General features: G+C 50.4%; 1 long non-coding RNA gene across 2 annotated transcripts; it reads left to right on the top strand.

The window, feature by feature from the left end:
* The first annotated feature begins 734 nt into the window (after positions 1-734).
* Positions 735-20,795, top strand: LOC137203702 (uncharacterized). Of its 2 annotated transcripts, XR_010933250.1 has the most exons (4): positions 735-2,668; positions 8,269-8,534; positions 10,062-10,188; positions 17,099-20,795. It is a non-coding gene; the product is annotated as an uncharacterized lncRNA (long non-coding RNA). The 2 variants fall into 2 exon arrangements; XR_010933249.1 differs by having other exon boundaries at positions 10,062-20,795.
* The last annotated feature ends 308 nt before the right edge of the window (positions 20,796-21,103 follow it).

The following is a 21,103-nucleotide window of genomic DNA, read 5'->3' as shown; positions in this document are numbered from 1 at the left end:
TGTGAGAATTGAGACACCTGAGACCCAGAGAGTCGGCACCAACCATGAGAACGGCCCCAGGGGAAGCAAACGGAGGGGGTGGCTGGTGCTGGGCTGTAGGTCTGAGTTCGGGGTGATGTGAGGATCAGGCCATTGAAGAGGCAAGCCACAGGCTGCTGTGTCCCCACGCGTATCCCACAGAAGACGTGCCCGTCCGGATGCTCCTTAGCACAGGGCTTCCAAAGACACCATGGTTCTCCTGTTTTTCAAAACACAAGGCATGCCTGTGCACTGAAGGCTCTGACAAGTCCTGCAGTCAAGAACTTTATTGAATCCATTCCAACTTACAAAAGCAAGACTGTTTCCGCCTCCTCGTGCAGGAGGTGATGGAAATCTCATCACCGCTCAAGGGGGCCTTACCAGACCTTCCCCAAAGTGGCCCTCCCCTCCTCTACCCATCACACCCCGTTCCGTCACCCTGGGTTTTTTCCTTCATAGCATTGGTCACTAGGTGAATTTAGCTTGCCTGTTCATTTGTTTACTGGTTTCATGCTTTCTCTTTCAGAAGGTAAGCACCATACGGGCAGGGACATGATCTGTCTTAACAACTGCATGATTCCTGGGTGTTTAAAAGTTGTTCGTTGAATGCAGAAGTAGAAAGGTGGGAGGAAGAAAGAAGGGAGGAAGAAGAAAGTGGGAAAGGGAAAACAGGATGGAAAGATGGGAGAGGGGGAGGGGAGGGGGAGGGAGGGAGGGAAGGAGGGAGATTAGAACTGGTGTTTCACAGACGCATTTGGTTCCAGAATTATTATTATTATTTTTTTGCCACATACCTGTTTATTGCACAAGGAATGCCACTTGAGACAGAAAACAAAACCCACTGGCAGTGGTAGGCTGACCTTGTTACAGAGGGAAGGGACCAGCGGCAGTCACAGCCCCAGACCCCTTTAGCACTAGTCCATATACATACACCATCTGATTGATTTACTTTTTAAAAATGTTCCAGCTTCTTACCTCCTCCCAGACAGCGGCAACCTGGTGGCACACACGCGCCGGGCACCACATGGCGCCGTGTCACCGCTTTGCTGCCACAGCCCAGCCCGGAGTCTGCTGTTGGCACCTCGCACCCACCCGGGTGGGTGCTCAGCCCGTCTGCCTCCTGCTCCGGGAGCCGTGGGTCCTCGGAGCATCAGCAGAACAGCCGGGAGAGGCTGCAAAGCCCGCGGTACCGCCCTAGATCTGCATGGAAACATATGGATCTGAGAGGTGTGGGAGTCTGTCTTTTTTAAATTGCATCAAACCCTTCCCTTGCCTTGAGAGCGCTACATTTTTCAAAGCCACCCAACCCGATGCCAGCCGGCAGTTTGCCTTTCCCGTTCACCTGCCTTCAGAGCACCGAAAAATAATGAACCTCCCCCACCTCCCCTCCAGCCTGCAAAAGGCAGAAGGAAAACAAGCAGCCGCCTTCTTCCTAACCATTTAACATGTCTTGACGCCTTCTCTTCACCCAAAGAAGGAACTGGCATTTTTTTTTTATTCCTCTTTTTGCAAGAGGTGTTAGCAGCATGCAGATCAAACCCTTTTATTCCCAGTTTCTTGTAAACGCCTGTGTTCTGGAACTTCAGAATGCCACACAGGGAAGGCGAGGCTGGGTCCTATGGAAAACAAGACAAGGCACTGACTTGCAGATGGCGGGGTTTCCATCCATCCATCCATCCATCCATCCATTCATTCATTCATTCACTGAGTTCCTACCCTGTGCCTGGCACTGTGCCCTGGGCACCAGGAGCACAGACACAAGTTGCAATGAAGCCAGCTTCAAGGAGACCACACTTCAACTTGCAGATGTGAACCCTGCATTATGTTTAGCAGCAAAGCTAGTCGGAACGCTCAATTAGCAAAGGCTAGCCCAAAGAACGGTTTCAATGCCTGTAGGGAAAAATTGGAGAGGGAAGTAGGGGTGGGGATCAGGAGCCAGAAGCACCAGGCATGTTTGATTCAGGCCTCACCCTGTAACCTGCAGGTAGGCACGAATATTCCCATTTTACAGCTCTTGCTGATGGGAAAACTGAGGCCTGGAGCGACGAAGAGGCAGGACCAAGCTTACGCAGCAGGAAGGTGGGCATGGGTCCCCTGTGGGTGAGTAAATGGCCAGGACCACAATGATTATACTAAGCTCACAGCAGGGTGGGAGGGGGCATGAAGAGGGTCCCCAGCTTCATCCCATTTTACTCATATGGACTATAATCATACAGTCCCCCAAGGAGGATGGAGTAGGTTTTCTCATTGTCCCTGTTTTGCAAATGAGGCCATCTAGGCTCAGAGAGGCTGTCGGTTTACTTAAGGTCACACAGCAGTAAGAAAACCTACTCCTGGATTGGTTTCAATGCTCCCTCCAACTCATCTCTCTCTCTCTCTCTCTCTCTCTCTCTCTCTCTCTCTCTCACACACACACACACACACACACACACTCAGCTCAGCTTCATTCCACCCACACCAGCCTGAGGACAATTTGAGCCCTGAGTGTGGCTTTTCCCGACAAAGCCAGCACTCAATTATTGGGAAGTGCCTCCCCCAGCCATTTCTGGATCCATCTGAGAAAAATAAATAAAGCTGGAGCCCGACTCTTCCGTGATGAGATGACAGCGTTGGATGGAGGAGGAGGTCAGATGGCTTTGCAATGCCGCTGGTGAGAACACACAACCTTCCCTGTGCCTAATGGGGTTCAGGTAACACCCCACTGGAGCCTGGGAGAAGTGCTCGTAATTGAATCTGCATAAGAACTAAGCTTTCCCCACTCCTTCCTGTCCATTTGCTCCCATTCCTTTTTGTTACTGCAGCAGTGCCTCTCGGATGGTTCAGATGAGATGAAGGTGACGGGAAGAGAGGGAGGGATGCATATTTTAGAGTCAAGTGGGGCCAGAGGAAAACAGTTTTCAAGAAAGGTGGGCTCTGTGTTAGGTCAGGTCAGCAAAGGGCTTTGCCTGTGTAAGTCTCTATCGAAAAACCGAGATAATTCATCTAGGCTGGGGTTGTCCCCAACTGTCATCTCCCTTCCCCGACTCCTCCTTTACCTGAGGAGATGTTATTTTTGTTTTAAATGGAGATTATGATCCTTCAAACAGAAATATTGCCTCCAAATTTGGAGTAAGCGGATAATGAGGCCACTCTGGTAATTTCACACTGATGACAAGAGAAACATCTACCTGACTGACTGACAGTTGCCGTAAGGAAACAGAAACCTCAGGAATCGCTCTGGGCTGGCTGGGGAGGGGGGGGGATGGGACTGAGGCTGGGAGCTCTTTGAAGGCTGGGGCGGGGCGGGGGGAGATCCGGTGGCCCCATCACCCCTGCCCACAATCTGTGGGGTCTTCACCACCTCGTCAGACATTCAAGCTGACAACTGTGTGAAATTGAAATTGTGGAGTTGATTAAATGATGTATTTAAGGCTTCATAAAAGGAGGAGGTGGGGTTGGGGCTGGGGGAGGGGGAAGTTGGAGAGATGAAGAGAGAGAGGGAGAGTGATGAGGAGGGGGGAGGAGAGAGAAGGACGGAGAGAGAGAAGGAGAAGGAGAGACGGGGAGAGAGATGGGCAGAGAGGCAAGCAGGAGGCAGAGGGCGGAGAAGCCCGAGCTGGGGGGCTGGGGTGTGCTCCCTCCATCCCCTGCCTCTCTCCCCTGTAATGTGGGGAGGGTTTATCTCACCGGGAGCAGCAGGGCTCAGTCACTGATCTAATCAAATTATTCAGCATTAAAAAATTGCCAAGACATTCCAGTACTTTAGCTTCCAGAGCCCCAGCTGGGATCAAATGCTAATCAACATCGCCGCGATATTTATTCCCACTGTCAGGCTGCTGCGTGTTTGTTTTCCGAGGGCTGCATACTAAAGCAGGGGAGCGAGAAGGATCGGCCGGTGGCCACGGGCTGAGGAGCCGGGCTGGTCAGGAAGAGGTCGGCAGGGCGGGCAGCTGGGGATTTAGGCAGGAGAGGGAGGAAACCCAGAAGAAGCACCCACAGAGGGGGAGAAGGTAGCCTCTAAATAGCTCTCCTGGAGCTAACAAGTCCTAAGAATCCTTTTCTGAGCAGCCTGTACCCTCCCATCTCCACACTCTCAGGGGGCAGGTGGCTTACCCTCTCTGAACTTCCATTCCCGCCTCTGTTACATGGGGCCCTGAAGCCCACCCCACTGGCATGCTGCGGATTCAATGAGAGGGGGAGGTGATAAGAAAGAGCAGGACCTGAGCATACCAGGTGGTTGCAGAGCTAAGCCTTGGCTGTGTGACTTTGTCCAAGTTACTTAACCTCTCTGTGCCTTGGTTTCTTCCTTTATAAAGTGGGGATGATAAGAACAGTACCAATCCCATGGGGTTATCTATTGTGACATTTAAGGGAGTTATTACACGGAAAGCGTACAGGGAGCCTTCAATGGATGTTAAGAATAATTCTTAGCTCTTAAGATTATTGCAAGGGTCAGACGAAATAATGCATGGGAAACTTAGCAGGGGAAGTGGAATAGAGGAGATCTGATGATGAAGGTGATGATGGCGATCCGGATGAAAGGATAAATATGTCTAACACTGTCACTCTTTAAAGGATGCTAAGCCCTTACCTTTCTCTAGCACCCCTCCCTGGATCCCCATCAGCAGGGCCTCCGGCCCAGGCAGAGAGGGACAGAATTCCCAGGATGCTCCAAGGCCTCTGGATTCCTTCTCTGCAATGGCAGCAGAAGCCAAGCGGAGAGGACAAGCCCAGATTCACCCCTCTCCTGGGATCCCGCCCGGCCCTTGCCCACTCCCTGAAGGTCACAGTGCTAGGGGTGAGGGTGGAGGGGTGGGGGAAGACTAATTAATTTCCTTTGTTTTTCAGAGTTTCATTTTTAAATTACAGTCTTCCCTCCTCTCTAATAAATACTCAACAATTAAAGCTTTTTTTCCCAAAGTGTGATTTCAACATTTCAATGTCCCTCCCCTCCTGTCACCTTCACTGCCATAAACAGATTTGTAAAAACTGCTTTTGACGCCCCAGCTGCCATTAGCCACTTAAAATCCCGTAATTATCATCCTATCATGGGCCTGTTAACGAGCAGTAAAAATAAGGCCATTGAATATGGTAATTTATTCGTAAATTAGCCTAATGAGAATAGGTTTCAGACACTGTTTACTTGCGGGCTGCCTACTCCTGGCCGAGGCAGCGGCGACGGGAGTGATGTGCCTGGCAGGACAGCCTGGCGTGGGCAGCGAGCCCACTGGTGGCAATGCCCCCCCCACCATGGCTCTGCACCCAGGTCCTTGATTCCCCTTCCCTCTATCAAGGCAGTGCCTGGCTCCTGTGGGCCATGGGACAGCGACAGCCCTGCCTGCCCCTCACCGGGCTCCAGATGGTAAGACTTGGCCTTTGCGTGAACATCAGGGCCTGTGGTCAGTGCTGACTGCTGCTGGGAAACACTTAGAAGCTGGGGGACCTTGGGCACATCACTGTGTAGGCCTCGGTTTTCTCATCTGTAAAATCGGATTATTGTGTCAACTAATGTAGCTATTTTAAAGATCAACTGAGGTACGTATAAATGCTTACAGCAGTGCCTGGTATATGGTAGGGGCTTTATACATATGATTATGGTCATCAGAATTGTTAGGGCTTTAGCAAATAAAATCCGGAACTGACTGACTTGCCCTTAGAATGGATCCCTACCGTAGTTGGTTGAATCCCAACAAAAGCCGTGTCCACCTGGAACCAGAGAATGTGACCTTATTCAAAACTAGGGTAATAATAAATATGAGGTCATACTAGAGTAGAGGGAACTCTAAATCCTGACTGGTGCCCAGAGTAGAAAGGGAGAAGACTCACAAAGCACAGACAAGGCCACGGGCGGCAGAGGCCGGAGAGATGCGGCCACAAGCCAAGGAGTGCCTGGGGCCACCAGAAGCTGGAGGAGGCAGGAAGGCTTCTCCACTAGAGAAGGGATGTGAGTCAATGACGAGGCCAAGATTCTGGCCTGAACACCTACCTGGGAGGATGGAGGCACCATTTTCTGAGATTTGGCTTTGGCTGAAATGTGGGCCGCGCAAGAACCTGGGGTCAGAGCCACATCATAAGCCCAGGCTCTAACATTCAGTTCAGCTCCCTGAGGGCAGGAACTCTTGTCCACTCAGCTCAGCATAGCATATTTTGTGCGTAATTAATATTTATTGAGCAAATACCCATACTTGGAGAGTTGTTGGGTCTTCCTCTTAACGGCGATGGGAAGTTTAACTTGGAGGGAGGGCAGCCTGAGCAAATTAATGTAGCGAAAGGGTTAGACGGGAATGTGCATGGAAGCAAAGCGATGACCTCGGAGGCAGTTTCATTCATTGCCCGGAAGGAATAAATAAAAGGCTGGAAGAATCAAGGAATCCCAAGTACAGCTATTCATGTTGCTGACTGCATGAGGGTCTTGCAGAGCCACAGACCCTGGGGCAGGGCTAGGTCCACTTGAAGAAGGTGTTTCCTTTTTCTGGAAGTGCTGTATGGGGCTATGCCTGCCATGATAGGAAGCAGCCAATGTTCCTGATGCCCCTAGTCCTGAATCCAACGCAGTAACCGATTACTACAGATAAGTTGTGCCCATCGGTCCTGGACTCTGAGACGGTCTCTCGTCTCTCCACCCTCAGGAGCCCTGGCACATAGTTCCTCCCCTGAGTGGGGAAGATGACCCGGCCCAGCTCACAGGGAAGGCAGCCCCCTTTGGAATTTCCTCTGAAGCCAACCTTTTGGATGACTCAGTACTTTGCCCCCTGGATCATCCCAGGTCTCACAGAGGACAAGTATGCTGGTCCTAAGAGCCATCATTGCCTCTATTTCTCTCTCTGCAATTCATTCTCTCTCCTACTCCCTCCCCTCCCTCCCCCGCCCACTCCTTTTCCTGCCCTGACCCCCCACCTCCGCTCAGGTTCAGGTTCCCATGCATCCCTTGCTGTCCAGGGCAGGTGCCAGGTGCATGGAAACCCATATTCTCAAGGACACCTTGCCACAGCCCTGACCCTCTCATTTTCATGAGAGAGGAAAATGGGGCTCAGAGAGGCCCAGTGACTAATGTGAGGTCACACAGCCTGGAGGGGACAGAGCCATGGCTCAGACTGGTGTCCCTCGCCTTGTAGAGGGATTTCCCTCTGAGGGGGGCCATCAGTTAGGAATAATCGCCCATTCAAACACCACCACTGGCAGCGCATCCTAGAGCAATCTGTCCCCTTCAGCCGTGCAAGGAGAGTGGGACCCCACTTTGGTTTTTATTTTCTCCTTGGGGTGCATGTTTTAGCTCAGGCTCTGCTCACACCTCAGCTCAGAAAAGGTCCCCGTGAGGATGGAGCACGAGCAGTCGGAACCCAGATGAGATCTTCTAAAAACCGGAGGAGACGTGTGGCTTTGCCTTCCAGATCCATAAGCTTAAACCCCCATATATGCAGGTCCTTGTCAAAGTTGGGACCCTTGGGCAACATTTTTTTAAAATCTCACAGCCTCTGCCCAAGGCAGCCCCACAATGCCCCTTTGTGGCCCCGTCGCCTCGACTTCTGCTGGGGACCTGGGCCATTTTTCTTCCATCCCCAGACAGAGGCTGTGAGTTTTCAGGGGCTATGGTGATGAGGTTTCCAACCGACTTTTGACCAAACGGATTTCCAACTGCATTTGAAAAGGAAAATATCTTTCCAATGTACCGAATAATGAAAAATGACTGGGCGAGTTTATAACTGTTGATTTAGCCACCAAGATCCCCCCCCCACCAGCCCTGGTTCTCGGGAGGTTTTCATTGAGCATTAACTCACTCTCTTGGTGCGCAAAGAAATAGGCCCTTCCGAATCCATTCCGCAGCGCATTAGCTTCAAGGCCTGTTGGAAATCGTCTAGCATCTGCTCTTAATAGACATCGCAGCGAACGGGGTGGGCGAGAGCTGGAACAGGGACCCACAGCGTCAGGCCACAAACATCAGATCTCGGGCAAGCAGCATCCTGAGAAGCCGTTGCCTAGAACAACCGCAGGACATAAGCAGGGGGTTTGTATTTTGCGGGGGGCCGGTGGGACACAGAAATGGAGGCCCCCCTGGGTGAGCTAAGCCACACGTGAGCCCGTCAACCTACCCATGAAGCCACGAAGAAAGGTTTTCCTATCGTGCCACACCTTCAAAGCATGCAGAGAGCTTTTAAAACTCAAGGTTCCTGATGCTCAATGATGCCCAGCCACACCCCTGATCAGTTACATCAGAATCTCTGGGAGAGGATCCCAGGAATCAGAGTTTTGTTTTGTGTTTAATTCCTGCAGGTGGTTCCATTGTGTCACCAAGATTGAGAACCAGTGAGCTAGGCTGCTGGACCAGTGGTTCTCAGAGTGAGTCCCCAGACCAGAAGCGTCAGCATCACCTGGGACCTTGTTAGACATTCAGATTCCTGGGTGCCCCCCGCAAGACCTGCCTTAGGTGTGACCCGACCTCATCACACACTTCTGGTGTGGGCCCAGCAATCTGTTGCTCTCCAGGAGATTTCCATGTTTGTCCAAGTTTGGGAGCCACTGAGCTGGCCCTTGTCGAGGTAGGGAACATACATTCATTCTCTCGGCCATTCACTCACTCGCTCATTCTGCCAATTACTCATGTATTCAGCATGCAGTGTCCCTCCTAGGAGCCTAGCACTGTGCCAGGTAGTGGGCATCCAGTGATAAGTCAGATGTGGATTTTGCACTCAAGGAACTTGCAGTCTCCATATGGAATTTCCCAGATAATAAAGGCAAAGGTGAAGGTTATCAAAGTCAGGAAAGGGTTTGACCTGAGCCTTCCAAGAACAGCCTCAGTTTCTCTCTCTTCTCTGCCTACGTGCATCGAGTTTGAGCAGCTAGCATCACTGCCAAGAAATTCACGTGTGCGTTCTCTTACTGATCCAACATTCATTCCATAAGCGCTTCCTTAAGCATCTGCAGGGTACCATACTCCATGCTAGAGGCTAGAGATTCAGAGAAGCCCAAGTCTCCCAAATTATAAACTGCAGAAGGGGGGAGGGCCCAGAGCAGACCATTCTTGTTGGAAGCTCCCTTAATGAGAAATAGCATGGTTTTTCCCAACCTGGCCAGACCCAGGGACCAGTCAGTTTCCTTCCTCACTCAGAGAGGCAGAAAAATGCATGAGTCAAGACTATGGATTCTGTCCCGAGCAGCCTGGGTTTGCATCTGGCTTTCAGACCTACTAGCTTGTTGGCCTTGAGCAAGTTGCCTTATTTCTGCACACCTCAGTTTCTTGATCTGTCAAATGGGGATAAAAATGATATCTGCCTCGTTGGGTTGTTATAAGAATTAAATGAGAATCAGCAAAGTGCTTAGAACAATGTCTGGCACACAAGCACTGTTAAGTCTTTGTTAGCTAAATCACAAACATTACTTTTGAAAAAGTTGCTCAAAAATAAAATCCATTTTAAAACCAGATTGCTCTCCTTGTTCCATGATGGCCACAGGGAATTCATTTTATAAAGGGAATAACTTGGGTAGCCGTGTGTTGAATTTGCGAAAAGTGAAGTAGGCATGCTGTCGGCCTCTGACAGTGGCAGGAAGGGAACTTTGCTGGGAGGTGTGGCAGGACTGTTGTGAAATACCCATCTCTGAAGGATCTGGAAGTCCCTTGAACTCCCTTATTTTGCCTCCATTCCAGTCCGTCTTTTTTCCTCCTTTGCCCCCAAAGTTCTTACGACACTGGGAGATGAGAAGGTGTTTTTAACTGAGAGCTAGTAAGGGACAACATGTCCTGCTCTCTTAACATCTCAGGATGGAAAATATTAAGAACTTTTGTGAATCCACAAGCCATGCCTGCTTTGGAAAATGTCTTCCCTGTACATTTCTCTCCACTTCCTGTACCTTTCCCTCCACTTCCTGTTTCACAGGAAGTGTTGAAACAAGAAGCGGTCGCCTCCCATCTTTTGGGCGTCTTCGCCAAGGTGCTGTAATCATAAACACTCCCCTCGGCAGAGTCCCGGGCAAGGGCCACCCATCAATGCCTCACACCCAGTGACCCAGAACGACCTATGAGCATCACGGCCCAACAGATGATCTCAAACTTTTCACGATTATTACAGGTGTCAACAGATGGAAATCATGCCAGAAGCTGTGCTGAGATTCTGCCATCAAAATCCAAAAAGGAGCATTCTGCTTCCCGGCATTTCTTGCCAAGGATGATCTCAGATTCATCTGTTCCCTTTCACAGTGAGCAAAGGCCTTGGTTTTAATAAGGGTGTGGCTCCCCTTCTCCTGTTCCTGAAATTGGACTGGGTGGGGACGCTGATCGCCAGAACTGGGGCAAATCCAGGGAAAAGTGTCATCATGTTGGCAGCTGGAAATGTCTGCTACCTGCAAGGGTTTTGGCATCTCTCCTGTGGTTCTGCTCTCACACAATTAGCTCTCTCCTGAGGGCCTCTGCCTGCCCCCATCTCCGCGGACCCATTTATTTTTTTTAACGTTGAACATTTATTCTGGGAATGCAGAGTTGGATGAGACACAGCCCTGTCTCGTGGAACTCACAGCTGGAACACAGGATAGGGGCAAGTGAACAAATAAACAGGCAGTTAAACACGGTGGGAGGAAGCATGACCCTGGAGGCAGGGGTGCATAAAAGCATGGGAAGAGGCATTAACACAGACTGGAGAATTAGGGAAGGTTCTGTGAGCGCAGGGATCCAGTGTAGCATCTCTGTCAGAACTTGCCTGCATCCCTCAGACCTTATCGATTCACTGTGCCCAGCTGCTGCAGGTATCTTTGAGTCTGAGGGATTGTTCTAGAGACCCACAAGGTAGGCGACAAGTGCCAGGGAATTCACCAGCCCCAACACAGAGCCACCCTCATTCTTGGGAGATGGTGTATTAATACCCCGGCGCCCTCACTCCTCGAGTGGGATGCTGCTGAAGCTTGTGTTTTGTGGTGTTTCTAGAATTTCTCTGCAGGATCCAGCTCCGGTCACCCTCTGTGAAAAGCGGCTTTATAACATACCCTTTATTACCTGCCTCACTTTCCCACTCCCCTACGTGAACGTCCTGGGATCCCTTCCCCAAAATACTACCTGGTGTTGAATCCTTCAAGTTGGCTTCTGGAGAAGATTCAGACTAAGCTTGCGGGGAGGAGATGTGATGTGGTCAGGTTTGGGTTTCTGAGAAGGGCTGTTCTTTTGATCCGTGTAGTTGGGAGGAGTCTCAGAGTTGGACTTTCGTGTCTCAGAGTGGGCAGGTGAGACAAGATAGCAGGTTATGATCTGCCCGGACACTAGGATGAAGCTCAACCTTCCGGACGCGGAAATGCTAAGAATGTTCCCCTCTGTATCCCAGAGAGTGTTCTTCTCCTCCCTTGAGCCTCATGATCCCCATGAGGCAATTTTTTTGCAGATGGAAACCCTGAGGTCTGGGGCTGGGGGACATGTGACTTGCCCACGGTCACTCTGCTGTCATTGGGTAGAGACAAGATTGAGGCCAGGAGGACCCAGCTCCCAGGCAGCTGGACGGGCATATTTTGAGGAGGAAACTGAGGCGCAGAGAGGGGAGTGATCTACTCAAGGAGGCTTCTGGATCCAAGACTACTCAGAACCTGGTGGGCCCTGAGCACCTGCTCTATCATGTGCATGCCAAGTGTTGACTGTGGACATCCCTGTCTGCTCTGTTCTCCAAAATGATCAACAGAGTCCCTCCAGTGTCCTTTACATGGCCAGGTCCCTAGTATGTCTCATGATTTCAAAGGAAAACTAACCATTACTAGACAGGAAGAAAGAAGGGGAGGAATAAGGAGGAGGAGACATAGGGAAAGAGGGAAGGAAACAAGTCTCCGAAGCGTCGTGTGCCAGGGAGGTGACTTAGGATGTGAACAAGCTGTCTTCTGTCCCTGGTTCCAACCCCTGAGAGCTTTGCATCTGGCAACAGGTTCCTAGATGTCTCGGTGCCTTGGGTTTCTTATTCACCCAGTGGGAGTCTGCTTCATCCAGTCTTGAACAACCATAGCAGCAACGTGGCTGACAACAACAGCACTTCTGTAGGGCTTGCTCCATGCCTGGCCCTGTTCTAAGTACTTTGTGATCTAGGCTCACTGGAGGCTCAAGATGACCCTAGGAGGGAACACCACCCTAACCCTAACCCTATCTCCTTTTACAGACGGGAAAACTGAGTCACGAGCGTGCTCAACTCACTTTGGCAGGGCCACAGAGCAAGGGGGTGGCAGCCCTGGAAGGTGAGCACAGGGTTGGGGTCTGTGGCCACCAGGCCACACCGCCTCTGTTCTCCCACCAGGCAGCAGGCTGATGGGGCCACCGGCAGCTGGATGGGAGGACATTTACATGAGAGCCTGGCACGATGCTGAGCACACAGTAGGTGCTCAGGACACACTCCTTGCCTGGCCTGCTTGCTTCTGTCCCTAACAGCCAGGCTTCTGAGTCCATAGCACCCTCCCCTCGCCCAGGGCATCTCTTAATTTAACCACAGCCTTGCCCTGTCCCTGTCAGGATGACCAGTCCCAACAGGAGAACAGGAGTTCTGGGCCTGCACCTTGGCCAACCAGTGGGTGCCCAGCACCCCATCATCATTCCGCTGCCTTCCAGCAGAAATTATAACCACTTTGAGTCAACCCCAGCCTCCACGCCGAAGGAAAGCGATTGAGGTCAGGAGAGGCAGACAGCCTACCCATCACAGCCGCTGCGGCCATTCCTCACGCGGTGACATGCAATCTTCTGCCGAGGGTCACCTCTGGAGAAGCGATTCCTCCAAGCTCAGAACAAATGCCAAATTGCAGCTTTGCCGAATCATCACGCGCAACACATTGAAAATAGCCGCCTCCACGATAGATCGTTAACCACAGCAGCCCCTTCCTCCAGTATAAGCAAGATCGCAGTTACCGTAAATACATTAACTTATTCGTGCTGCGGCACATGGCCCGGGAGCCGGCTCCGCGGGCCGCAAAGAGCAAATCCCAGCCAGCCTGGGAGGGAGCCGTGCGTGGGAGGAATTTGTCAGCCAGGAAAAGGAAGAGGTAAGCAAAGGCGCCCAGGACAGAACCCACTGCTGGTCCCGAGGCTCCATTCCGGGGAGACGTGGCTAGAAGGGGACTGGGGCGATCGACATCGTGCTGTCGCTCTGTGCCCCACGGAATCTGTGAATTAAGACTGGATCCAAGGAAGAAGCGTCCGTGTGTCTTCCTGCTCGTGTGAAAATCAGTGGTGTGGCAACTCCAAACTCTACTGGATGAGTGTGTTTGGGGAGTGGGGAGGAGAGGAGAGAGAGAAAAGGGAGAAAGATAGAGGGACGGGGGAGGGAAGAGTGACGGTGAGAGGCAGAAATATGAATGAGAAACAGGCCAAAAAATGGAGAAGGTGACTTGAAGACGGAAAGAAGGGGGAGAATAAAGAATGATACAGAAAGAAAACAGGTTGAAGGAGACAGAAGGAGAGGAGGACAGAGGGACAGGGAAAGTGCGGGGAGAGAAAGAGAGGAGGAGAGGGCAACAGTCTGCCTCTGGAAGGCTGGGTTTTGTTTCCACCGAGAAGAGAAATCGTTCTTTGTTATCGAAAGCCTTGAGTGACACCAGCAGACCCCCGGACCCCCTCTCCAGGACGCCAGCACCAAGACTAGTGCGAGCACACACACACACACACGCGCACACACACATGTACGCACACTGACACACGGCCCACAGTCAGTCCCCTCCCCCCGCCCCCAGCGCTGAACACAGTTCAGTCCCAGAAGAGAAAAAGCAGTAAGTGGTCCTCGCCAAAGGAAACAGGCCCAAACCAGACTGGGGATGGGTGTGGGGGAGGGGAGGGCGGACGAAGCAGCCCAGGTCAGGGGCCCAGAGAGGATAGAGACGCAATTGGAAGGAAAAAGAACCTGGAGCCCCGTGGCTGTAGCCCTCCCCACCGCCCCAGGCCTGCCTCTTCTTCATCTGAGCATCAGGGTCCAATCTTAATGGTCCATGGCCCCCTGCTACCTAGGGAGACTGCAGGACACCAGCTTCAAGAGGGGAGTCACCCGTGCAAGGAGCGGCCAGTTCTGGGCCAGAAGCTGAGCTGCGGGCTCCCAGTGCCTCCCTTCTGAAGTGGGTGGGCAGCTTCCGGCCAACCTTTTGCCTCTTTCCCTCACGCCGCTCCTGCCACCTCCCGATAATTCGCCAGCGTTAACAGATTTATGGCAGCGCGCTGGTTTGGATCAACTTTGCGTATGTACTTTGCGAGAGAAAAACATTTTCCTCTTCCCCGATTTTCTGTTTGCCCATTAATACACTCCATATTTGCTGGTGCTCAATGGCTGTTCATAGAGAATGTTGTTGCTGTGATTAAGGGCGCCAGGGTTCTCGCAAGTACAAGCACACCAAAACCATAAAAAGGGCAATTAACTCTTTAAAAAAATGCAGGCGAGTGGGAGACAATGGATGCTCCGTTTATAGAAAAGCAAGGCAGAGACAGATGTGTGTGAGAGGTGCGCTAACAGGGCAGCGATGTCTCCTGTAAACCATTGGGAAGATGTTGCCCAGCAGATTCTTGGTCATCGAAAGGCTGTGTGTCAACCACTTACGATAAGCCCGACCCTGGGCTGGTCACTGGAGGCAGCCACAGAGTGTGGGCGAGGGGGATGGTCTAGCTGGGATGGAAAGTCTGTCTCTGGATAAGGCACCTACTGCCTCTGAACCTTGGTTTACTCATCTGCAGAATGGGAGGCTGAACCCCCAGAATGGCTGTGATCTTTCAAGAGGAAAATGTCTATCAAGGGCTTAGTTGGGTGATTGGCATATAGGCATATGAGAATGACCTGGTTCCTCATTCACTCATGTGTTTAGGGACCGCCTTCCTGGGTCAGGTTGTGGGCTGGGTTCCGAGGGTACGGTGGTGAGAAGGATATACCAGTCCCTGCTTGTGTCGAGCTGATGATCTAAGACTGGGAGTCAGAGACTCTAAGCCTCTAAAACCGTGATGTGTCCTATAGTGACAAATGCTTGCAGAAAAGTACAACAAAGTAAGAATAAAAATGTCCTGGTGGGCTATGTCAGACAGCGGACGGTGGCGGGGACCGAAGTGGGGAAGGGACAGGCAGGGGACTTGAGCAGAGACCGAGCAGGGTGAAGGGTAAATTTTGTTTCTCAATCCCTTTCATCTTTCCTAAAAACACGTTTAACAAGCCCTTGAAGGACCAGGGAGAGATGGCCGTGCATGAGCAACTGGGACATGTTTCGGGAGTCGTGAAAAAAAAGGTCAGGACACACTCAGTGAATATTTCCTGCCTCCTGGCACTCAGAGTCGTGGGGGGCTGGGGTTCAGGCCATAAACTAACCCAGACACTGTGATGATTTCATCACAAACTCTGGCAGGTGCCACAAGGAAGAAGCAGTGAGCTCCAGGACCTGCAACAGGGGCCTGACGGAAGTGACAACGGAGGTGAACTTGGAAAGATGAGTAGGCGGTAGGGAGGTGATAGGAGGGTGAGAGACGGAAGAGCATCCCTGATGGAAGGAACAGCATGTGCGTGGGAAAACAAAACACTGGCTCTGTTGTCAGACAAACCCAGGTTCAAGTCCCTGCCCCACCACCTCCCAGCTGTGTGACCTTGGGCAGGTAACTTGGGGTCTCTGAGCTTCAAGGTTGTCACCGGTAGAGTGGCCTCACTGAGGCTCCGCTGGGCTGTCCTCAGGACCTGAGTAAGGGAAGCGTTTAGCAGAGTAAAGTCCTAAACCAAGGCTGGTTTCTTGCAGAATTATCAGATCTGGGGATGGGATGGGCTCCAGGCAGTGGTCAAGACATTGGCAACCAGCTCCTGTGCTCTCCGTCACCTTGCCTCCATAACTGAGGGGTTCCAGTCCCTATTTTAGGAAAGTAACATTCAATCCACAGAATAGATATTGATCGAGTGTCTCCCAGGTGCCCATCAATGGACTTAGGAGCTAAGGTGACCTGGTCCCAGTTTTGGTCAGGGTCAGTGTGAGTGACTTATGTCAATCCAGTAACAACAGAAACAAATTCCAGATCATCCTCCAGATGCCCCTTCACTCGGCCAGGTGTGGATTCCCAGCAGCCGAGACTCAGCCAGTGCAGTCGGACCAGGGTCAGCGTCACTTCCACCTCCTTGGGAGGGGTCCTTGTCTGGCTTCCCGGCAGCTCGGATCCGCTCTGCCCACCCCACCCCCACCCCTGGTCACCGGCTGTGCCCTTGGTCTGCATCTGCGGTACCATCTCCTTCTGACTCCAGGGTCATCCTATAGTCCTTTCCTCTCTCTGCCTGGACTCCCTCCTGAACTTCAGCCTTGCTCGCCCAGCTGCCCGCTTCTCACCTCCACTCTGACATTTAAGGGACACCCAAGCTTAACACAATCAAAGCCGACTCTGATCCCCACCTGATTCCCCAAGCTTTTCCACCACACAATGTCCTCATTTCAGCGAAGGCCGGTGCCAACCTTCTTCTGTCCCCGTTTCGGGCAAAAGCCTTGGCCTCATCCTGGGCGCCTCTCTTTTGCTCACACTCCACACTCAGCTAATGCTCTTGGTTCCAACTTCATAATTTGTCCAGAGTCCAAACACATCTCAGCACCACCACAGCCACTACCCAAGCCCGGGCCACCGTCGCCTCTTGACAGGGTTATTGCAGAAGCCTCCAAATAACTTCCTGTTTTCTGCATTACACCCCACAGTCTAACTGAAAGCTAAGATGTACATCAGGTCACATTACTCCTGCACTTCAGGACCCCCAATGCACCCCAGCTCCCTACATCCCGTTCCCCCTGCCGCAGCCTCGCTGGTGTGGTCGGCCCCAGGGCCTTTGCACTTGCTGACCCATCAGCCTGGAATGCTTCTCCCCAACATGGCCACTCCCTTGCCAGTTCCCGGTCTTTCTGGGTTGTCACCTCAGGGAGGGTGACAAAATCAAAACACTCCCTAGCCCCAGTTCCCCTACTTTAATGTTCTACATGGCACTTGGCCCCTTCTGACCTTCTGTATCTGTTATCTTTTCGTTCACTCATAGTCTCTTTCCTTCTCTGCACTAGGAGGCTCGCTTCTTGACTTTTATTTTGGGGGAGGGGGCTGCCACTGAGTAAATATTTGTTGAATGGATGATGTCTGTGACTCAAGCAATGATTAATTCACTGGCCCTTTTGCTCTTAGAAAGATGCCAAAGGGCACCTTCTAGTGAGACTCAGAGCATCCCACCTTCGAGGGGTTTGACTTCCCTTGAGTTTGACCAAGATGTCTAGAGGCTGACCAGAGAGAAAGAGGCAGTAGAGAATCTTGCTTCAACAGGAACTGCTCGAATCCCAGCCCTGCCATTTGCTGGCTGTGTGACCTTGGGAATTCCCTCCGGGTACCTGATACTCAGTGTTCTCACCCATAAAATTGGAACATGTTATGGACTGAATTGTGTCCCTCCAAAAGATATGCTGAAGTCCTAACCCCTGGGAATGTGACCTTATTTGGAAATAGGGTCTTTGCAGATACAATTAGCTAAAATGAGGTTATGCTGGATTATGGTTTCCCCTAAATCCAATGATTATTATCTCCATAAGAAGAGGGAAATTTGAAAAAAAAAAAAAAAAAGAAGAGGGAAATTTGAAGAAAAAAAAAGAAGAGGGAAATTTGGATGCACACACAGAAAATAACGTGGGACAAGGGAAGCAGACATTGGAGGGATGCGGCCACAAGCCAAGGAACACCTGAGGCTACCAGAAACTGGAAGAGGCGAGGAAGCATCCTCCCCTAGAAACTTCAGAAGAAGTATAGCCCTCCAGACGCCTTGATTTTGGACTTCTCGCCGGCAGAAACCATGAGAAAATAAGCTTCCGCTGTTCGAAGCCGTCCAATATGTGGTATTTTGTTATGACAGCCACAGGGTGCAAACACAGAATGATAACCCCCGTTTGCTAAGGTCTGCATGATGTACAGAGGGCTCCCGAGGGCCCGGGTCATAACAGTCCCTCCTTGAGTGTCCCACGGCCCCTCTGACATGCTGGCTGCCACCTCTGTCAGCTCTGAGAGAGGGAAGGGACTGGATGAGAAAGAGGATGCATGAGTGACAAGCCGAAGCTACTGTCTGACCCTAGAGTCTGCTTTGTCCCCAAGATCTGGGCACACAGACCCACAGAGCCTTGCAGCCAGCCCCTCTCACCTGCCGAAGAGCCAGCAGTCTTGACGAACAGCAACCACTGTGAACCCTCAAATCTCCACTGAAATCTCTGCTCCGGGCCCTCAGAGCCACTTCTTGTCCCTGATATCCCTGCAGAAACATAGCCAAATTCTCCATTGGATTCTGCTAAATAAATCCAGTCCATCCATCCACCCACCCGCCCCACCACCGCATCCCACCTCCAACTGCCTCCGTCCACTGACATTTGGACCCAAGAGCTAACTGCAGCGGCTTCATCTAAAAGGAAACCACAAACACGCTCTCACCCACGTTTTATGACTTTATAACTCACCAAATAAACCTGATTCCTATAACCATAAAACAAAGCAGAAACGAGTTGGACATGTACCAGCCAGGAGAAGCAGGAGGGGGGTGGAAATTGCCGGAGGGGGCTCTCAGCTGCGGAGCCGCGTTCTCTGGGTGGATTTCGGCGCCACAGTCTCGCAGAAACTTAATATTCCAATCAGCACCCAAGCAAGGCATTAGAAGCCAAGGAGTGCATGAGTGCCCCCATAGCTGGGGGAATATTACTCACCAGGTCATGGTCGGCTGCATAAAATACAACCCTCATATATCATTATAACTGCCAGCCAACGACAGTTATAATTGAGACGGCAATAACTAGGAGAGAGTTCTTTAATTTAACATCCAATTATTACAAGTTATCACTTCTTAATAAATGTAATATAACAGACAATCAATGTTGCATGCGACGGCCCAGACTGCAATGGGATGGGAAATTTATATCCTGGGGAAGAAAATATACTCTGTGTAGTGTGTGTGCGTGTGCGTGCTTGCGTGCGTATGTGTGTGTGCATGTGTGTGTGCGCGCGTGCGTGTGTGTGTTTTGGCTTTCTGAAGTCTGCAGCCGCTGTGATAAGTGTTGCAAGACTCCAGCTATAAATAGCTGAGTTTGCCTCAATAGCTGACATCGCCTCATTTGCATATGTACAATAGCTCCAGGCCAAGGCAGAGGAAAGAATAAGAAGGGAAAAAAAGATTTCTTCTCCCTGGTACTGGCTCTGAGGGTGACAAGTGAAGGCAATGCCCACCCCCACCCCGGCCCAGAGGGCGCCGAGGCCCAGCAGGGTGGCTGGCGAAATTGTCCTAAACCTAACTTGGCAGGGCAATACTTTTTTAAAACAAATTTTTCTTTGATGTGTGACAAGCACACAGAAAAGTGAATAGATCATGAGCGAGCGTGCAGCTGGATGGCTTTCTACAAAATGGATACACCCAAGGATTAGCAGCTGGGCAAACAAATAGGAATGACCAGCCCCCAGAAGCCCCCCTCCCAGCAGCATCCCCTCCTGGCACAGCTAAGATAACCTCTCTCCCGATTTCCACCTCCACAGATTACTTTTGCTCATTTCTGAACTTTGCATAAACAGAATCACACAGTACATTCTCTTGTGTCTGGCTTATTTCACTTCACATTACTTTGTGAGTTTCCTCCATGCTGTTGCCTTTAGAAGTGCTTCATGTTTATTTCTAGATAATACTCAACCTCGTGAATACCCCGCAGTTTATTTATCTGTTCCTTAAGTTGGTAGACTTTTGTGCTGTTTTCAGTTTAGGGCTCTTACATATAGTGCTGCTACAGACATTCTTGTGCAAATCTTTGGTGAACATATGTAGATGATTCTCTGGGGTGGGTACCTGGGAGGAAGACTCACTGGTCTCCAGGACAGGTGCATGTTTACTTTAATAGATGCTACGAAATAGCTCTCCAGAGTGGCTGTACCATTCTGCATCCCCAGCAGCTGTCTACAAATGTTCCGGGTGCCCCAAATCCTCGCCAGCACTTGACAGTATCCGTCTTCCTGGTTTCCATCATTCAGGTGGATGCGTAGTAGGATCTCGGTGTGTCTTCATTTGCATTTTTCTAGTGACTAGTGAGGTTGCCTGCCTTTATGTATTTTCATTGGCCATTTGTATGTCCTCGGTGGTGAAGGGGTTGTTCTACTGTTTGTCCTAGAAAAGGAAAAACAACCCATTCTGTTGGATAGAATATCTTTGTCCATTGGAAGGATTGCAAATGTCTTCTCCAGCTCTGCTCTGCAACTTACCTTTTCATTCCCTTATTGTCCTTTGGTGAAGAGCTGTTTTCAGATTTCCATACAGTCCAACCTGCAAATATTTGCTTTTACAGTCGTGCTTTGTTCTGTACAATACAGAATTTTGATCATCTTTAAAAAGGGGAATTTGCTTGAGATAGTTTTTAGTTAAGCTTCTAGGAGAACAAATTGTTGGGCACTTTGTGGGGGGTTTTGCCCACCTATTTATCCACACCCCTCAACTTGATGCACATGGATTCAGTGGGTAAAGATTAGGGCAAATTATCCATTCACTGTGCATCCCTCTATCTATCCGTTTACTCATTTATGGAGACTTGTGTGCCAGGCGCTGTGCTTCTAAGAACTTGAATCACACAGATGAGTATGACAGACACAGTTCATGACCTCAAGAAATATAAAATTCCCAGAAGGAACCATAGGGTAAAATTCTTAGTGACCTTGAGTTTGGTAAAGATTTCTTAAATAAGAGATGAAAAGAACAAAACTGCATGAACTATAAAAGCAAAAATAAATCCATATATTTGACTTCATCAAGATTAAATAATTTTGCTTTACAAAAGACACTGTTAAGAAAGGCTGAAAACAAGTTTTTCCAGTAATCTCTTTTTTTTGGAATTTTTGAATTTTATTTTATTTACTTTTTTATACAGCAGGTTCTTATTTGTTATCCATTTTATACATATTAGTGTATATATGTCAATCCCAATCTCCCAATTCATCACAGCTTTATTTATTCATCCATTCAGTATTTACTGAGCACACACTATGTGGCAGGGAACATGGTGGGCCCTGGGGAATCACACCGGAGAAGAATGGCCAAGTAAACACATCACAGGACGCCCTGCAACAGGGGCTGCAGTAGAAATAAGTGCAGAGCTTGTGGGAACCATGAGGAGGACACCTGGAAGGCTT

Source organism: Pseudorca crassidens, chromosome 12, assembly GCF_039906515.1.
Source record: "Pseudorca crassidens isolate mPseCra1 chromosome 12, mPseCra1.hap1, whole genome shotgun sequence".
Taxonomy (NCBI): domain Eukaryota; kingdom Metazoa; phylum Chordata; class Mammalia; order Artiodactyla; family Delphinidae; genus Pseudorca; species Pseudorca crassidens.
This window is presented reverse-complemented; position numbering and strand designations above follow the sequence as displayed.